The 19,512-nt window shown below is 42.8% G+C and overlaps 1 protein-coding gene and 1 pseudogene across 11 annotated transcripts in view; one reads left to right on the top strand and one right to left on the bottom strand.

Annotated features, from left to right (window-relative positions):
- Positions 1-19,512, bottom strand: part of ATP11C (ATPase phospholipid transporting 11C (ATP11C blood group)) — a 167,516-nt gene that overhangs the window by 133,271 nt on the left and 14,733 nt on the right. The gene's annotated exons all lie outside the window — the stretch shown is intronic.
- LOC101328439 (26S proteasome non-ATPase regulatory subunit 4 pseudogene) lies at positions 6,861-8,016 on the top strand (annotated as a pseudogene).

Genomic DNA, 19,512 nt, shown 5'->3' with positions numbered 1-19,512 from the left:
TCATTCAAAGTATTGCTTAATAAGACAGGAACTTGTTCAAGTACTAATTCTCCTCACTTTACAACTGTTCTGATTTACCAGAGCAGGAAAGAAGCATTTTCATTCTGTGCAATTTCTTTCTCTTGATTAGAGTTTTGAAGAGACATGCGAGAAGCTTATCTTGGCAGCAGAGGCTGCCAGGTGGGAGAAGGTGAAGAGTTGTCCAACCTTCCCCGAACCCCCAAAGGGCCTTTCTCCCTGTATGGCAGGCAGGCTGTTCAGTGATAGTTGCAGGCAGGTGTCTAGCCATGGATAAGCCAGTGAGCGTGGTCCTAGGTTGGCAGGGAGCTACAGTCAAAACAACGGTAGGAGTCTTTTAAGTAGCATTCTCGGTGCTCCAAGGGAGACCTAAAGTGAAAAATAGGCTATAGAAGACTTGTCTTCATTTCTTTACTCATCCATTCATCCAACACATATCTATTGACTGCCCATTCTGGGCCAGTCTCTGTGTTAAGGCTGAAGACACAGAGATAACTGCCTGGTGTAGAGTAGTTTACAATCTTCGGGTGGCAGGCATGGGGGTGTATAAGGGGCAACAGCAGCCAACAGGTCAAAGTACACCTTAATAGAAAAGGAAGGTCAGAGTTGTGATTTATTCCTCCCTGTGTACCATTTTCCATCAGGCTTTCACAGTGCCCCGGGAGTTCACCGTGGAGATGAGACCGGCAGTCATTCCAGGTAGCAGGAACAACATATGCAAGGGAAGTGTGAGTAAGCACGATGTAGCCAGGAAACTGCACGAAATTTGGGGGCACTGAGAGCCTGATGAAAAATGGTGTGTATGGGACTGGAGAGGCAAGCATGAACCAGAAGGCTGAGGGCTTCATAAGTTGTGTCAAAGAGCTAGATGTCTGTTTGCGGGGTAGACAATGGGGAGCCTATTAGCAGGGGAGTAACAAACGAAGACTTGGATTTACAAAGATGATTCCAAGGGCAAGTCAACAATAGACAGAGGCAGAAAGGAGACTCTCCTCTCTCTTTATTGAGTAGCTGAAAAGCTGGTGGTGGACCAGAAAGTTGGTGTTAATTGAAGCGGCAGAAAGAGCCCCTCCATGAACCAACCTTCAGTCATGCAGAAGAAATGACCCATTCCCCTACCCACTGCATGCCTCTAGCTAGCAATCATGATTGTTTATTTCTCTATCCCCCCTGGAGTAGCAGCTCTCTAAGGACAGGAATGGTGACAAACACACACACACAGACACACACACACACACACACACACACACACACACATATGAATGCCTGGCTAAAAGTAGACGTTGAGTAACTGTTGACTGAATGAATAAGTGAATAAATATATGAATGAATTGATAGTTTGGGGCCCAGGAAACCAGTTGAGAGCTGTCGAAAATGTTATTGATGGGTTATTTTGGGAGTTGGTAAGTTACCCATCACATGGAAAGTTGAACTAGATGTCTCTGAAAGTCTCTTCCAATGTGAAGATTTATGATTTGAGGCCACTCCCTGTGAAAGTAACAAGTGGCTGAAAAGGGGATACATGAGATTTGTTCTAAGGAAAGACCAAAAAATGATCAAATAAAAAAGTCAAGGAGTGAGTTTATAATATCAGGGAATAACAAACTAAGGCAGCTAAAAGGTGACAGATTTTTATAAACAGAATGGAAAACACTGACTGTCACAATTAAGCTTCTGAAGGCAGGCAGTACGGTAGATCAGGCCCTGTCATCTATAGAGACACCTCCATATTGGAGGGAAGGAATTGGAGATGGACTCAGAAGCGAGCTCTAGGAGGAAATCCAGGTAGGCAAGAGAGCATAATTGGCAAAGGAGAGTGGGCAGCAACAGGCAGAGGTCCAGATAGGTGGTCAATGAGCAAACATCAGGATACTCAGCAAGGAGAAAGCAGACAGAATACTATAACAGGTAAATCTGGTAAAAAGCAATTGGTCAGTGAGCATCAACAAAATCAACAATGGGTAGCAGAGTCCCAAACACAGGCATGGGTCCAGGCAGAGTTCAAGTTCCGGAGAGGCCTGGCTAAAAGAAAGCATATTTCTACCCTTGGAGCAACTGTGGCACCAACCACTATACCCAGACAAGGACTTCACAGACAGGCCCGGGTTCTGGCATGGAAGTACAAGGCCAGTCTTAATTACAAGGAACTAAGCAAGAGCAGCCTTAAAAAATGTAAGCACACAAAGTCAGAATGAGACTAGCAGACATGCCGATCTGCTGAGCTGGCAGCCAGAGGTTCCCAAATTATCTCCAGCTCAGGACAGGCTGGGGCCCAAAGCCTCGTTCAGGGCTGACCCGCCCCAGCTCTGTCCACTGGAGAGCAGTGAAGACATGGAAGTCAGCAGGCCCTCACAGCCCTCCCAACATCAGACAGCATGAGGCAAGGCCCTGAGCAGAGAAGATCGGCAATGAAAGAGAAAGAGTGAACCTGTCACATGGGAAGGACCAAGGAAGAGGACTATGGAATTCAGTGTATAAAGATCTCTGTTCACCCACCTCCACTTTCTCTACCTACCATCACTTCCCTAATCCAGAATACATATCTTAAAAAGCTCTATGCCTCATAGCTATTACCCAGAAATCTTTTTCCTAATGTACTGTATCATATCATACCATGAAATTGGGTGGACAGCCCATATTGCTACTCTTATTTCCCATTCTGAACCACAAACTTACATAGTCTTGAGGGGTATAAGCAGTGCTCTGACCTATCCACTCTTAACTATATGGATGAAAATCTGAGGACCACCGAGGGAAGTCACATAATAAAACTACCCCCGGGCTTCCCTGATGGCGCAGTGGTTAAGAATCTGCCTGCCAATGCAAGGGACATGGGTTCGAGCCCTGGCCCGGTTAGATCCCACATGCCGTGGAGCAACTAAGCCCGTGCACCACAACTACTGAGCCTGCACTCAAGAGCCCGCGAACCACAACTACTGAGCCCGTGTGCCACAACTACTGAAGCCTGTGTGCCTAGAGCCCATGCTCCAAAACAAGAGAAGCCACCACAATGAGAAGCCCCCGCACCGCAACGAAGAGTAGCCCATGTTCACCGCAGCTAGAGAAAGCCCGCGTGCAGCAACGGAGACCCAACGCAGCCAAAAATAAAAACAAATAAATAAATAAATTTATTAAGAAAAAAAAAACCTACCCCCAAAACTACACAAGTAGTGGCAGAGCCTATGATAACACCCAGATGTCTCTACTCCTTTCATGTTTGCAGTGTCATCAAATCTGGTAGAGATGTCTGTTATTAGGAAGAAAAATTGAGTTAAATGCATTCATTCCTAATTTTTAACCCTTTCCACTGAGCTCACACACAGCCCAACAGAAAACCTCTTTCCATCTGCACAGACGTTCCTTGATACATGACAGAATGAAAATCCACTAGAGGCTACACAATTTAGATTATCCAACTCCAAAGCAAGAGAAAGCCTCAAGCAACACCATCTGATTATGCGACTTTGCTGCTGTGGAGAATTAATCAAATTCATCCTAGAGGCTCATCTGCTGCATGACACACTCATTCTTTGATAGCAAAACTCTTCTTTTCCTAGTACTTTCTTTTTTTTAATTTATTTATTTTAATTTATTTTTTTTGGCTCGCTGGGTCTTTGTTGCTGTGCGTGGGCTTTCTCTAGTTGCAGCGAGTGGGGGCTGCTCTTCGTTGCAGTGCGCGGGCTTCTCATTGCGGTGGCTTCTCTTGTTGCAGAGCACGGGCTCTAGGAACGTGGGCTTCAGTAGTTGTGGCACGTGGGCTCAGTAGTAGTGGCTCGCGGGCTCTGGAGCGCAGGCTCAGTAGTTGTGGCACACAGGCTTAGCTGCTCTGTGGCATGTGGGATCTTCCCGGACCAGGGCTCGAACCCGTGTCCCCTGCATTGGCAGGCAGATTATTAACACTGCACCACCAGGGAAGCCTTTCCTAGTGCTTTCTGATCTTCATCTGTTACTGTGACTAGCATTTGAAAGAATGTAGATAAGCAGGAGGTTGCCTGATCCCTAATATCTATATAATCCTTTGTACTTATACAAAAGCTGGGAAGATAGAAAGGGTCTCATTTCCACTATTACTTCTGAATAAAAGAGTGAAAAGAGAAGGTAAGAAAGTCTAATAACTGATAAATCATGAATAATTGAGATGCCATAACACTTGAAGAATGTGATTTAAATTATTTAACAATATTCATCAGTGGTCAAACAGAATTTTGTTGAAAAACTCAGTATATTCAGAAAAGCTAAACAAATATACACTGTACACCAACAACTTGACCTTGACCAACTTTTGTTACCTACAAAGTATTGGCTATTCCTTAAATATGGTTTATTTCTCCAATTAGTAAGAGTGGGCCTTGGGGGGAATAAAACCCTAAAATTTACCTAAAACCATGTTTTCTTTAACTCAAAGTAACATCTGTTGAATAAATAAATGAAATGAACCATATTCCTCTCCAGAATCATAGAGGTAGAAAAATCAGTAAAAATCTGTTTTAAAAAAGACTAACTTCACAGTGAAGAAAGCTGACAAATGCTACCCCAGCCAAGTGATCAAGTTAACATCATCAGTAGAAAGTCACGTTGATACTATGCATGGTGGATAAGATGTGATGAGGACAGCCCTTCACTTCTCCAGTCTTCCTCCTAAAAAGCCATAATCCACATCTTACCTTGAGAAAAACATCAAACAAATCCTAACTGAGGGATCTGCTACAAAATCCCTAACCGGTACTCCTCAAAACTGTCAACGTCATCAAAACCAAGGAAAGTTTGAGAAACTGTCACATCCAAGAGGAGCCTAAGGAGACAGGATGACTAATTATGGTATGGTATTCTCGATGGGATCCTGGAACAGAAAAAAGGACATTAGGGACAAACTGAAGAAATGTGAATGAAGTATGGACTTCAGTTAGGAATAACATAACAATATTGGTTCATTAATTGTGACAAATGTACCATTACTAATATAAGCTAATAATAAGGGAAACTGTGTAGGGGCATATGTGAACTCCTTGTACCATCTCTGCAAAGTTCCTATAAATCTGAAATTATCCTAAAATGAAAAGTTTACTAAAAAAGTTTAAGACAAATTCTAAAAATAAGTACTGAATTCTTCCAGGTGCTGAACAGATACAAATATATGAGATATTAGACAGTAATATTAACAAATTAAGAGTATAAACCTAAATATTCTTTGACTGTTTTTTGGGGGGTGGGGCACATCTCTCAAATTGAGGGAGTCCTCTTAGACCTTATTAGCCAGAACTTGGATTAATAAATGTACACAGCTAAGGGAATTCCCTGGTGGTACAGTGGTTAAGGATCTGCCTGTCAATGCAGGGGACACGGGTCTGAGCCCTGGTCCGGGAAGATCCCACATGCTGTGGAGCAACTAAGCCTGTGCGCCACAACTACTAAGCATGTGCTCTAGAGCCCGTGAGCCACAACTGCTGAGCCCGCGTGCCACAACTACTGAGCCCGTGCGCCTAGAGCCCGTGCTCCACAACAAGAGAAGCCACAGCAATGAGAAGCCCACGCACCTCAACGAAGAGCAGCCCCAGCTCGCTGCAACTAGAGAAAGCCCGTGCGCAGCAACAAAGACCTAACATAGCCAAGAATAAATAAATAAATAAATGTGCGCAGCTAAAAAATCCCCCAATTTTTCTATTTACCTTATGATAGATGTATTATCTTAAGTTATTTATATATCCAATTATAATGAGGCATGTTGCTTGCTATTTTCCCTACTGAGGAGTCAACCTAGAATCCAAAACTACTAATAATATACTAAAGGTTAACTTCACCAAAAAGTTTGTTTACTTTCTGTGTGCCTTTCAATCTTTCTGAGAAGTGCTTTAAGTGTATTTTAGGAGCCAAGAACATGAATTAGGGATGCGGTGAGGAAGAGGAAGTGGGGCTGCTGGAGACAGTGTTCCCGTGGAGCTGACCCTGGTCATCAGTCTCTGAGCAAGTACTGTCACTTGTTTTAATTCCTTCTCCCTCATCCTTTGCTCCCTTTAAATCTGGTGATTTCTAGGAATGAACCTTCTTTATGACATATGCTGTATATTATTTGGTTTGAAGAAGCCTTGAGTTTGTGAAGTAAAGCGATGTTCTTTTTCAAAGCTCTCAGTTCTTAAAATATCAGAACTTGCAAAAAGCACATACAGGGTTGTTATTATCCCTTCAGATCAATAGCTCAGTCACTGCTATGAGCTATTAAAAAAGGAGTTAGGAAGACAAGCAAATCTTTTGGGCTGCATCTATTCTGGCAAAAGAAGCACAGTAGAGAGGCACCAACATATTAAAAACCATTTTAGCAAGTGAGTTCTTGCCAAGCAAAAGAAAATCCTGGGCCACTCTATCTACCCAAATGTTTTCATAGAGGTTTTAGCTAGCAGGCAATTAAATTCTAGGAGCAGCTACAGGCAAACAGAGGCTTGGAGGCTAAGGAATGAGAGTATATGTGGGCAACAGCTAGACACAGGAGCATTTGCAAAACCACGTTAGGTTCCCCTCAGTTCCCCAGCACAAATATTCGCTTTAATTTCAAATCCCTTCATCAGCTGAAATATACTTCACAATTTTTTTTTTTTTTTTGCAGTACGCGGGCCTCTCATTGTTGTGGCCTCTCCCGTCGCGGAGCACAGGCTCCGGACGCGCAGGCTCAGCAGCCATGGCTCACAGGCCCAGCCGCTCCACAGCACGTGGGATCTTCCCGGACCAGGGCACGAACCCGTGTCCCCTGCATCGGCAGGCGGACTCCCAACCACTGTGCCACCAGGAAAGCCCCTATACTTCATAATTTAAATAAGCATTTGAGGTCGGAGAGGGTGGAAGGCGGCAAGATGGTGTTGGAAAGCACTATGGTTTGCGTGGACAACAGTGAGTATATGCGGAATGGGGACTTCTTACCCACCCGGCTACACGCCCAACAAGACGCTGTCAACATAGTCTGTCACTCCAAGATCCTCAGCAACCCTGAGAACAATGTGGGCCTCATCACACTGGCCAATGACTGTGAAGTGCGGACCACACTCACCCCTGACACCGGTCACATCCTGTCTAAGCTCCACACTGTCCAACCGAAGGGCAAGATCACCTTCTGCACTGGCATCTGCGTGGCCCATCTGGCCCTGAAGCACCAACAGGTCAAGAATCACAAGATACGAATCATTGCCTTTGTGGGAAGCCCCATGGAGGACAATGAGAAGAATCTGGTGAAACTGGCTAAACGCCTCAAGAAGGAGAAAGTAAATGCTGACATTATCAATTTGGGAGAAGAGGAGGTGAGCACAGAAAAGCTGACCGCCTTTGTAAACACACTGAATGGCAAAGATGGAAGCGGTTCTCATCCGGTGACAGTGCGTCCTGGGCCCAGCTTGGCCGATGCCCTCATCAGTTCTCCGATTCTGGCTGGGGAAGGCAGTGCCATGCTGGGTCTTGGTGCCAGTGGCTGAATTTGGAGTGGATCCCAGCGCTGATCGTGAGCTGGCCCTGGCCCTGCGTGTTTCTATGGAAGAGCAGCGGCAGCCGCAGGAGGAGGAGGCGCGGTGGGCAGCTGCTGCCTCTGCCGCTGAGGTGGGAAGCGCTACGACTGGGACTGAAGACTCGGACGATGCCCTGCTGAAGATGACCATCAGCCAGCAGGAGTGTGGCTGCACAGGGCTCCCTGACCTAAGCAGTATGACTGAGGCAGAACAGAATGCTTACGCCATGCAGATGTGCCTCCAGGGCGCAGAATTTGGCCAGGCAGAATCAGCTGACATTGATGCCAGTTCAGCCATGGACACACCTGAGCCCGCCAAGGAGGAGGATGATTATGACGCGATGCAGGACCCCAAGTTCCTTCAGAGTGTCCTGGAGAACCTCCCAGGTGTGGATCCCAACAATGAGGCCACTTGAAATGCCATGGGCTCCCTGGCCTCCCAGGCCACCAAGGATGGCAAGAAGGACAAGAGGGAGGAGGGCAAGAAGGACAAGAGGGAGGAGGACAAGAAGTGAGACTGGAGGGAAAAGGGAGCTGAGCCTGTGCAGGGGGCCGAGTACGGTGGGGTGGGATATAGGGTTAGATGTGTTGTCTATAACCACTGCAACCTAAATAAAGCTTGGCAACGTTTTTTTCTTAAAAATAAATAAATAAGCATTTGAAACATGTCAACTGCATATGCCTGTCTCCTGATTAAAGTAAAAATTAAAAAAGGAGACACCAAAAAATAATGGAGAAGGCCCCACTCAGCGAGAAAGATGTTATCTGGAATCTCATATTTAAAAAACAAACTCTTGGGATCTCCCTGGCGGTCCAGTGGTTAAGACTCTGCACTCCCAATGCAGGGGGCATGGGTTCGATCCTTGGTCAGGGAACTAAGATCCCACATGCCGCATGGTAGCAAAAAAAACAAAAAAACAAAACCCCCACAACTCTTGGGCTACACTTAGTAACTTGTTTCCAAAGAGTACAGTATGGAAAAGAGGAAAAACAGCAGCTTTAAAGTGGAGGAATCAGGTAAACACTACTTTAGGCAGGTGATCAAGGTCAATGCCAACCACGATGTCATGTTAATAATTTGTACTCTTTACACCTGAAACACAACATTGTAAATCGACTATAATTCAATAAAAAAAAATTTTTTTAAATGTACTCTTGATATGGTGTAATGAAAATGGCATTTCACCTCGCCAGTCTTCCTCTCAAAACTCAATAAGCGCCAGTCTAATCATAAGAAAAATGGACAAATCCCAATTGAGGGACATTCTACAAAATATGCGACTAGTATTCCTCAAAACTGTCAATGTCATCTAAACCGAAGAAAGTCTGAGAAACTGTCACAGCCAAGAGGAATCTAATGAGATATAACTAAATATGATGTGGTATCCTGCCTAGGATCCTATAACAGGAAAATGACATTAATGGAAAACTGAGGAAATCTGAATAATTAAGTATGGATTTTAGTTAATAATAATGTATCAATATTGGTTCATCAATTGTGACAAATGTACATTACTGCATAAGATGTTAATAATATAGGAAACTGCACGTGGGATGTGAAAACTCTGTACCATGTATGCAACTTTTCTGTAAATCTAAAACTATTCTAAAATTTAAAGTTTTTAAAAACATTGAAAAAAATCTTTTGTTGGTTACCTCCCTTCTCCATTCAAATCCTGTGCTTCTAACCAAATATTACAAAGAGAATCAATGAGCCTTGGGCATCTGTTACATGAGAAAGAAACCTGCAATTAACTTCCTATGGATCACTTAATAGTCACCAGGTGGGAATGGTTTGTCAACACTGTCCTTGAGTCAAACATGGAGCAAATTTAAAGTCAACGGCAAAATCGGGGATGAGTGACCTTTAACAATGCAGTCAATCCATCAGCAAAAGTTTGATGATGTAGCACAGCCCTGAAATCTAAACACAGCCAAGAATATGCACATCTAAACCCTGCTAATGCTTCAAAATGCATTAGATATAAATCTAGAAACTATGACAACCTGAGCTTTAGCAAAAATCATTTCGACCCTGTATAATAAACATTAAAAAATTAATGGGACTTCCCTGGCGGTCCAGTGGTTAAGACTCCTCGCTTCCACTGCAGGGGGCATGGGTTTGATCCCTGGTCAGGGAACTAAAATCCCACATGCCACGCAGTGCGGCCAAAAAAAAAAATTAAAAGCAAAGCACTCCAACACTAGAATCATGGGTATTATCAGTTTTACAAGCATTTCCTGGAATCGGATGGCACTACATAAAAGTTAGATTCAGAGGAGTAAAGGTTGAAAAATACTGTGGAATTTCTAAAGTCCAGGTTTGGGTTGATTGATCAAGCAGACCTTGTTTACATTTCAGTTGATATCTGAAGACAATTGATAAAATAGGGGGTGGGGGAGGGTGGCAGCTGAAAAGTAGTTTATTACCACCCACTGTTGATTAGAAACAATGTACCTAATTGCAAAAGTAGGATTAAGTTGCACTTCATATCTTACTTAGTCAGAGTCAACCTTCAGTCAGTATTTTTATAGAACCCTGGTTCTCAAACATTATTCTGCATCAGCGTCACCTGGAGGGTGTGTTACACCAGATTGTCAGGTCCCACCCACAGTTTCTGATATAGTAGGTCTGAATCAGAAGCCTGGGCATTGCATTTCTAACAGCTCCCAGGTGATGCTGATACTTGTCTTTTATAAACATTCCAACAACTTTAAAAAACCTATGATCAAATGTAAGCACCTCAATAAAATCTAAAACCAAATTTAAATAATTTGGGAATTTTCTGCCCTTTTTCTTTAGCAACAAGTACTTCTTAAGAATTTATTCCAGTACTCGGCACTATACCAGACACTGGCCCTGGCCACAGAGCACTAAGTAAAAGCACACATACCCTTTTAAATTTTGTTCTAGGGGGAAGGCAGCTAATAACTAGCTCCAAGATTCATTATTAATTACAGTTGCAGAAAGAAGTAAGAGAAGTACAAGGTGCTATGAGACCCCACTGAGATTGGGTGGTCTGACTGCAGCGGGGGTCGGAAGGTTTCCTTAAGGATGCTTGAGTTCAGTACTGAAGGAATAGAAATGGGGCCCTTGGGGGAGGATTCCACACAGTGGGAGCAGTGTGCGGGAGGAGGGCGAGCCCTGAGGGAAGGCCAGTGTGACTGCAGTGTACAAGGCGAGGGGCAAAGGTCAGAGATGTTATTGCACAGGCAGGCAGAGCCTGGTGTGCACAATAAGGAGTCGAAATCTTACTCTGTGAAGGGAACCACTAGGGATTCTTAGCATTAAACTGACTTAAACTAATGCTATGTTTTAAAAAAATCAGTCTAGCTGCTTCGCAGAGATGGATTAAGCTTGGCAAGACTGGATCCCAAAAATATTCAGGAGGCATAATCTTTGGAATTTGGTGAGGGACTGGGTAAGCTGGAGGGAGAGGAGAAAAGATTCAAGGGTAACTTCCAAGACTATAAAATGCTATGAAGTGATTAGCAGTGCTTTTCCAGTCTGACTTGAGCTTTTCTCTGTGGTGTAGCATGACAGGCAAAAAATGTATTTTATCTGTGTCTAGAAAAGGACTGGACTCACAAAAATACTTAAAATAGTAGGATAACAGATCAAATGCTTCCCTTTTCCAAGAAGAGAAAATTCCTTTTGACAGCATTATATATTAAGCTCAAAGTTAACCTTACTGTCTCCCTTCAAGATTGTGGAAGCAAAGACTGACAGGGTTACTCATTCTGTAGTCTGTGAACTACAAGAGCATTTTATTTTTACCTTTCTCATGGCATTTATCACTTCCTGCCTTGTATTTTCGTTATGTATCTGTGTATCTTATCTCCTTTCCTAAACTGTAAGTTCTCTAATGAAAGATAATGATTACTAACATAGAAATAAACCCGAGACAATCTATCTACCCACATCTAGGGGTGTTGTAGGTGGGAAGGGCATTAGAGTAAAAACAGGCAGAAAATCCTTCTCTTTTGTCTCATTAACCAAACAGGTTGTCATTAAAAACAAAAAAAGTGATGCAGAAGTAGGAAAAGGTGCTTATTATGTATTTTACATTGACATATAACTTAAAGCAGCACTCGAATATAATTAAAGAAAATAATGAAGTGTTGGAAACTACTGCTTTCTCTAACTGGAAGGGCAACTAAGCAAGATTTTGGATGACCAAGCGTGGACATGAAAATACTTCCATTCTTTTTATGTCACCACATCCTTAAAACTGCACTGGCAATGGCTGACTGAAATTAACCAGAGTTCTACAGCAGACTCAAATCATCAATAATTCCTACACTTAGAAAAAAAATTACCCTGCCACCCCCCAAACCCTATAAAACAAGTATGTGCAACACTCTCTGAACTGAGTGTTGCAGAGGGATCTTAGTCCCTCCTTTCTTAGGGAGCTAAGTTTACCATCTATCAAAGAGCCAAGAAAAAATCTCTCAGACAGATGCCTCAGAGTCCAGGCCCTAGCATGGTAATTCACCAATTCATTGTTTAAGGCTTTCTTGTATTGCTTGCTCTAAATGAAACTGTAGTATAATGGTGCCTTTTCCACTAACCTGAACACTTTCAGATAAGGTCTAAGATTCAGGCATGTAAAAGCCTACCCTGGGTTATGGTAACCTCAGAACAACTCAGAATGGTATTTCTTGCTCACAGACTTCATTCAGAGCTTTATTGAAATGGCACCTTGCCAATGAGGCCTTCCTTTATTGCTCTATTGAAAAACTGCAACCGCTACCACCTGATACTTCCTATCTTCCTTCCCTGCTTTCTTTTCCCTTTACCACTCATCACTAGCATACAAGATATTACAATTATTTATCTTGTTTATTGTCTGTCTCCCTGTCTACTGGTTGTCCCCCCAAATCTGTTCTTCCTTTCTTCCTGAGCACCTGGCTTTCCAGCTAGAAACTGCATTTTTCTATCTCCCTTATGACTAGGGAGGACCACGTGACTAAGATTTCGCCAAAGGTATATGTGTAATAGTGATGTGTGAAACTTCCTGGTCATTTTCCTAAAGAAGCTTGCCCTGGACCCCTCTTTCCCTCTAGCTGGCTGGAACTTGAAAACCAAATGCTGAGGAAGGCAGAACTGCCCCGCTAGCCTGGGACCCTAGATGATCTTATGGAATAGAAGCTGCCTCCTTGCCCCAGGCTATTACAGGCCAGAAAGACAAAGATCTACCTTTTTCTGGCCATTGTATTTTGGAGCTCTCAGCTTATCCTTTACCCTAACAATACCCTCCCCCATTAAAATGTAAGGTCCATGGGGGCAGAGACATTAGTCTGTTTTGCTCACCAGTGCATCCCTAGCAAGTAGAAGTGCCTGACACAGGGCACGGTACCTAATATTTGTGAATTGATTAAATAGACAACTTCATTATTAACACGTCCACATCTTCAAACCACCTTCATGGCTTCAAGAAGTTCAGATTACAAGATCCAAATTGCTCCTAAGACAGCGCCCCAGAAGTTCCTATACTCCATTCATTGCCATCTTCCCCCTCCTCCACTGAGTGTGCCCTTCAGCCCCACTAGCCTCCTTTTCAGTTTCCCAACGTGCCTGGCTCTTGCCCAACTCAGCGCCTTTGAACAAGCTGGTTCCAGTATCTACTCCCAAACCCCTCTGCAGAAGTCGCCCCTCCTTCCTTCAGTTATCTGCTTATATACCATCTCCTCTGACAGAGCTGGCTGGCTACCCTATCAAAAACAGACCTTATTTCTGCTATCTCTGTTTCTAATTCATTTCATTCAAAACTTATGAAAGTGAGTAATTATAGTATTTGTTGCCTTATTTTCTTTTTAAAATTTTATTTATTTATTTTTTGGGCTGCTTTGGGTCTTCATTGCGGTGCGTGGGCTTTCTCTAGTTGCAGCGAGCGGAGGCTTCATGGGCTCTAGGCGCGTGGGCTTCAGTAGTTGTGGCTCGTGGGCTCTAGAGCGCAGGCTCAGTAGTTGTGGCGCACGGGCTTAGTTTCTCTGCAGCATGTAGGATCATCCCAGACCAGGGATCGAACCCACGTCCCCTGAATTGGCAGGTGGATTCTTAACCACTGTGCCACCAGGGAAGTCCCTGTTGCCTTATTTTTAAACTGTAAATTAGATTATAAGTTCCATAAGGACACGAACCACTTCTGTTTTTATTTACTACACTATCCTCTTTGCTTAGCATAGTGCCTGGCCAGTCATAAAAGGTCAAAAGGTGCTGAGTGTTTATTTTTAAATATTTTGAAGTAGACATGAGTTAAAGCATACGTAGCTCTCCCATAAATGTAGTCTTCAAATGTCCTTGACTACCAGCCTGACAATAATGTAAGCTTCTACTTATGGGGATATAAACCAATGCATATTTCAGCAAGCTTTTAATTGCTTTCCTAGAAGGATTACCATTCCTCCTTTCCACTACGAGTTTTTAGTTGCTTACAACCTGGTGGAATTTGAATGACTCCTATTGGTATGATGGACCAAGGGCAACTTTTACAAGGATGTCTCAAATGCAGGTTCATATGGGCATATACAATTCAAAATAAATGATGATTATGTTTTGGGGCATGCCAACTGGCCTCCCAGGACCTCAAACCCAAAGATCAAAGATTCTTTCATCTCTAAGGTCAAGGTTTCAGTTCATCAATTTGCTTCTGGATTATGTAACCTGAGGTGGCCCTCTAGAACTGTGTGGGCACCAGCCAAACTGGGTACTCCAGAACACTCTGGAGGTATTCAGTAATTCAGACTTTTAAAAATGCTGTTTATAAAAAATGCTGTTTCCTTCGGTATCTTACCTGTGGTGGTGGATATACGAACATACACATGGGACAAAACTGCATAGAAATAAATACACACACACACATACACAAATGAGTACAAGTATACCTGGAGAAATCTGAATAAGATCAGTGGATGTTATCAATGTCAGTACCCTGGTTGTGACGTTACACTACAATTTTGCAAGATGTTACCATAAACTGGGTAAAGGGTACACAGGATCTCTATTATTTCTTACAACTGCATTATCTCAATAAATTTCAATTAAAAAGTGCTGCTTCAACAGAGAAACTAGGATGTTGCAGGATTCAACTGGTTATTTTCTGAAGAAAACAGGAAGGAAGAGGCTGGGGAAATGAGAGAAAGAGAAGTAAAGTAGGAGAGAGTATAAAACCTCACAGTAGGAGAGATTACTAAAAGAACACTGCAATCTCTGAAAATATACACACATATCCTGTCTTCTTCAGGTCACAGCATCAAAGAATAAAAGGTTGTTACAGAACACCCAGTTCAACTGCATTTTAAAGTTCTGGAAAATGAGGCTCAAAAAATAATTTGCCAAATTTTAAAACTTTTAGAAAAAATAATGAGACTACTTTTCCAACTTTGGCATAGGGAAGGATTGCTTAATCAAGACACATAAAGCGGACTTCCCTGGTGGCGCTAGTGGTTGGGAATCTGCCTGCCAATGCAGGGGACACAGGTTCGAGCCCTGGTCTGGGAAGATCCCACATGCCAAAGAGCAACTGAGCCCGTGCGCCACAGCTACTGAACCTGCGCTCTAGAGCCTGCGAGCCACAACTACTGAGCCCACGTGCTACAACTACTGAAGCCCACATGCCTAGAGCCCGTGCTCCACAGTAAGAGAAGCCACCGCAATGAGAAGCCTGCACACCACAACAAAGAGTAGCCCCCGCTTGCCGCAACTAGAGAAAGCCTACACACAGCAACAAAAACCCAACGCAGGCAAATAATAAATTAATAAATTAAAAAGAGACACATAAAGCAGTAACCATAAAGAAACCAAAAAATTTGACTACATTAAAGCTAAGAACTTCTTTATCAAAAGACATATATAAATATATGCGAAGCCACAAATTAAGTTATTTGCAAAAATATAACCAACAAAGGATTAATCTCCTGAATATGAAAAGGACTCATAATTATAAATCAGTATGAGAAAGATAAACCAACAGAAAACAGTTAAAAGACATGAACAAGTATTTCAGAGGGGAAACATAAATGGCCCATAAACGTATGCAAAGATGTTTAACCTCATTAGTAATCAGAGAAGCAACAAAATGTAAGTCAATATCAAGGGCAAGTATATGAAGCAACGAGAACTCATACATTGCTAGTGGGAGTGCATATTGGTAGAACCACTTTGGAAAACAATTTAATCTCTTCTTGTAAAGTTGCACATTTCAAGAGTTGTTATGTGTATTTGTTTTCCTATACATATGCCTGAGTGTGTGTTTGTATATGTATATGTGTATCCTACACGCACTGGGGGGGAACCCCTTTTATAAATATACACTAAAAGACACATTTTCTGGTCATACAGAAAAAAAAAAAACCCTGCAAATAACCTATAGGTCCATTGACAGAAGAATTTTTATACATATAAATATACACTAAAAGACACATTTTCTGGTCATACAGAAAAAAAAAAAACCCTGCAAATAACCTATAGGTCCATTGACAGAAGAATGGGTAAATTCTAGTATATTCCCAAAGTAAAATATTATTCAGCAGTGACAATGAATCAACTATAGCTACATAAAACCTTATGAAGTGGGCTTCCCTGGTGGCGCAGTGGTTGAGAGTCTGCCTGCCGATGCAGGGGACACGGGTTCGTGCCCCGGTCCGGGAGGATCCCACATGCCACTGAGCGGCTGGGCCCATGAGCCATGGCCGCTGAGCCTGCGCGTCCGGAGCCTGTGCTCCACAGCGGGAGAGGCCACAACAGTGAGAGGCCCGCGAACCGCAGAAAAAAAAAAAAAAAAAAAAACACCTTATGAAGAATCTTAGCAATTTAATATTGAATAAGAATAAAAACCCAGTATACTATTTCTATAAGCTCAAGAAAACTAATATATTATCTAAATTTGCATATATATGTGTTAAAACTATTTTTTAAAGCAACAGAATGATTCACAGAAATAAGGTTAATAGTTACAGGGTTGTGGGGAGACGGGGATGAGATAAGAAAGGAGCACACAGGTAGAATTATATTGGTAATGGTTTAATTCTGAAGTTGGGGTGCAGGTACGTGAGTGGTCATTTTATTATGCATATATTTAACACGTGTCCTTCTATATGCACTGAATATTACATTTGTAAAACAATGTATTTAAAAACGAAGTGATTTTCCTAAGGCTACAGTGCTGGTTAGTGGAGGCACCATAACAGAGAAGTTTCCAGTCCCATACCTCAAAAAACTTCCACAACGCTAGGTATATATTAGGAACAAAAGAGACATTTGTTGATACAACATGAATTTCATGACTATGTAAAATATTAATTCCAAACATGGATTCTATAAATCCATTAGTATGTCTTTTGGTTTGATTTCACTTTGATTAAACTGCCTTCATTAGTATGTTTGATTAGTACGTCTAAATTTGCACAATATTTTAATTACACTGCTTCACATTTCAAAACACGGATATATATTCTACCGACACTTTTCATCAAACTGGTTCTCAAATATGTACATATGAATTTTCTTCTTATTGCCCCTACTGTGTCCTAGCAGCTGTGACTCAGCCAACCCAAGTGCTGCCTCTCTATCTACCATTGTGCAGCTAACGGTGTTCAGGAGTAGAGATGAGTAAGAGTGTCTTTGGGAACTAACGTCAGGTGGCCACTGGCACAGACAGTGCTGCTGCTCCCCAGGAAGCCTGCCCATCGTATTTCAGTACCACCAAAAACGCTCTCCTCCATTAGAGCTGTTAGCTAAGAGGTTAATCAGAGTTAAGTTCATTTCTAGAACACAGTACTAACAGAGGCATGCGTCTACATTTGATCCCCCAATCACTCAGGTCAGTGTAAAACGAAAACTACAACCACTTTTAAAAGCCCATTAAAGTCTGTCGTTATTTCCATCCGAAGTACAGACAATTTAGTTCACACTCATTACTGTTAAAGGAGAAATGAAATTCGGGGTAGAGTATAGTCAAATGAGCAACCAAGAGATGGAGACCTCCCTCCCTTCCTCCCTCCTTACAAAAAAAAAAAAAGAGACAGATGAAGACCCAAAGAGTAACAGAGATAAACAACCCAATAGAAAATAGTCAAGCCGCGGAGCGGCTGGGCCTGTGAGCCATGGCCGCTGACTGAGCCTGCGCGTCCGGAGCCTGTGCTCCGCGGCGGGAGAGGCAACAGTGAGAGGCCCGTGTGCCGCCAAAAAAAAAAAAAAAGTCAAAAATCAACTATACTCCAATAAAAATTAATTAAAAAAAGAAAAGAAAATAGTCAAAAAATTCCACTGCTAGACTATGAAGCCTAAACATTTATACGAAATTATAAAGCTGGGAGAGAACTTAAATATTGATGACCCAGGAGCCCTTGCAGTTCAAAGAGGAAACTGAGGACATACGCTACAGAGCTGAGCCTGGAATTCCTATTTCTGAACTCGCATTCACTGAATAATCTTGGACAAGCCATTTGCCCTCTTTCTGTACATTTCTTCAGCTGTAAAATGAAGAGGCTGGACAATTAAAAGGTCCCTAAGATCTTTTACCACTTCTAGGACTTCAATGAGCCTTACAGACCATGTAGCAGTCGAAACCCTTCATTTTACAGATGGTAAGGTTAGCAGACTACAGTTACTTATGGTAAAATCTTCCATTCCTGGTCTATACACAGTTTATATTTGTTCATTCATCTTCACATGATTCTAGGACATAAGTGTGATGGTTAATTTTATGTGTCATCTTGACTGTGCCACATACTGACCAGATATTTGGTCAGACATTCTGGGTTTGTCTGTGAGGGTATTCCTGGATGAGATTAACATCTGAATTGGTAAACAGAGTAAAGCAAATTGCCCTCAATAATGTGAGTGGACCTCATTCAACCAGTTGAAGTCCTAAATAAAACAAAAAGACCGAGACTTCCCTGGTGGCGCGGTGGTTAAGAATCCGCCTGCCAGTGCAGGGGACACAGGTTCGATCCCTGGTCCGGAAAGATCCCACATGCCGCGAAGCAACTAAGCCCGTGCGCCACAAATACTGAGCCTGCACTATAGAGCCCATGTGCCTAGAACCCGTGCTCTGCAACGAGAAGCCACTGCAATGAGAAGCCTGCGCACCACAACAAAGAGTAGCCCCTGCTCGACGCAACTAGAGAAAGCCTGCATGCAGCAACAAGGACCCAACACAGCCAAAAAAGGAAGGAAGAAAGAAAGAAAGAAAGGAAGGAAGGAAGAAAGGCTGACCTTCCTTGGAGTAAGAGGCAACTCCTCCTGCCTAATGGCCTTTAAGCTGGGACACTGGTTTAACTGGCCTCAGGACTTGAACTGAAGCACTGGCTCCTCCTGGGTATCAAGCGTAACACTAGCCTTTGGACTGGAACTTATACCATCAGCTCTCCAGGTTCTCTGGCCGTCCCACTCAGACTGGAACTTCACCATTGGTCTCCTGGTCTCCAGCTTGCTGACTCCAGGTCTTGGGACTTCTCAGCCTCCATAATCATGTGAGCCAATTCCTTGCAAACCTTGTAAGCCAATTCCTTGCAAGTTTCTTTATATGTGTATGTATGTGTGTGTGTGTAAATATGTGTATACATATATATATATATGAAGAAATTTATTTAAATATTTACATGTAAATAATATTAACTGGGCTTCCCTGGTGGTGCAGCGGTTGAGAACACGGGTTCAAGCCCTGGTCTGGGAAGATCCCACATGCCGTGGAGCAACTAAGCCCGTGCGCCACAACTACTGAGCCTGAGCTCTAGAGCCCGCGAGACACAACTACTGAGCCCATGTGCCACAACTACTGAAGCCTGCGTGCCTAGAGCCCTGCTCCGCAACAAGAGAAGCCACCACAATGAGAAGCCTGTGCACCGCTACGAAGAGTAGCCCAAGCTCGCCACAACTAGAGAAAGCCCGCGTGCAGCAACAAAGACCCAATACAGCCAAAAATAAATTAATTAAATAAATTAATTAAAAATAAATAAATAATATTAACCATTAGTAGTTGTGGCACACGGGCTTAGTTGCTCCC

The sequence above is a fragment of the Tursiops truncatus genome, chromosome X, assembly GCF_011762595.2.
Source record: "Tursiops truncatus isolate mTurTru1 chromosome X, mTurTru1.mat.Y, whole genome shotgun sequence".
NCBI lineage: Eukaryota > Metazoa > Chordata > Mammalia > Artiodactyla > Delphinidae > Tursiops > Tursiops truncatus.
This window is presented reverse-complemented; position numbering and strand designations above follow the sequence as displayed.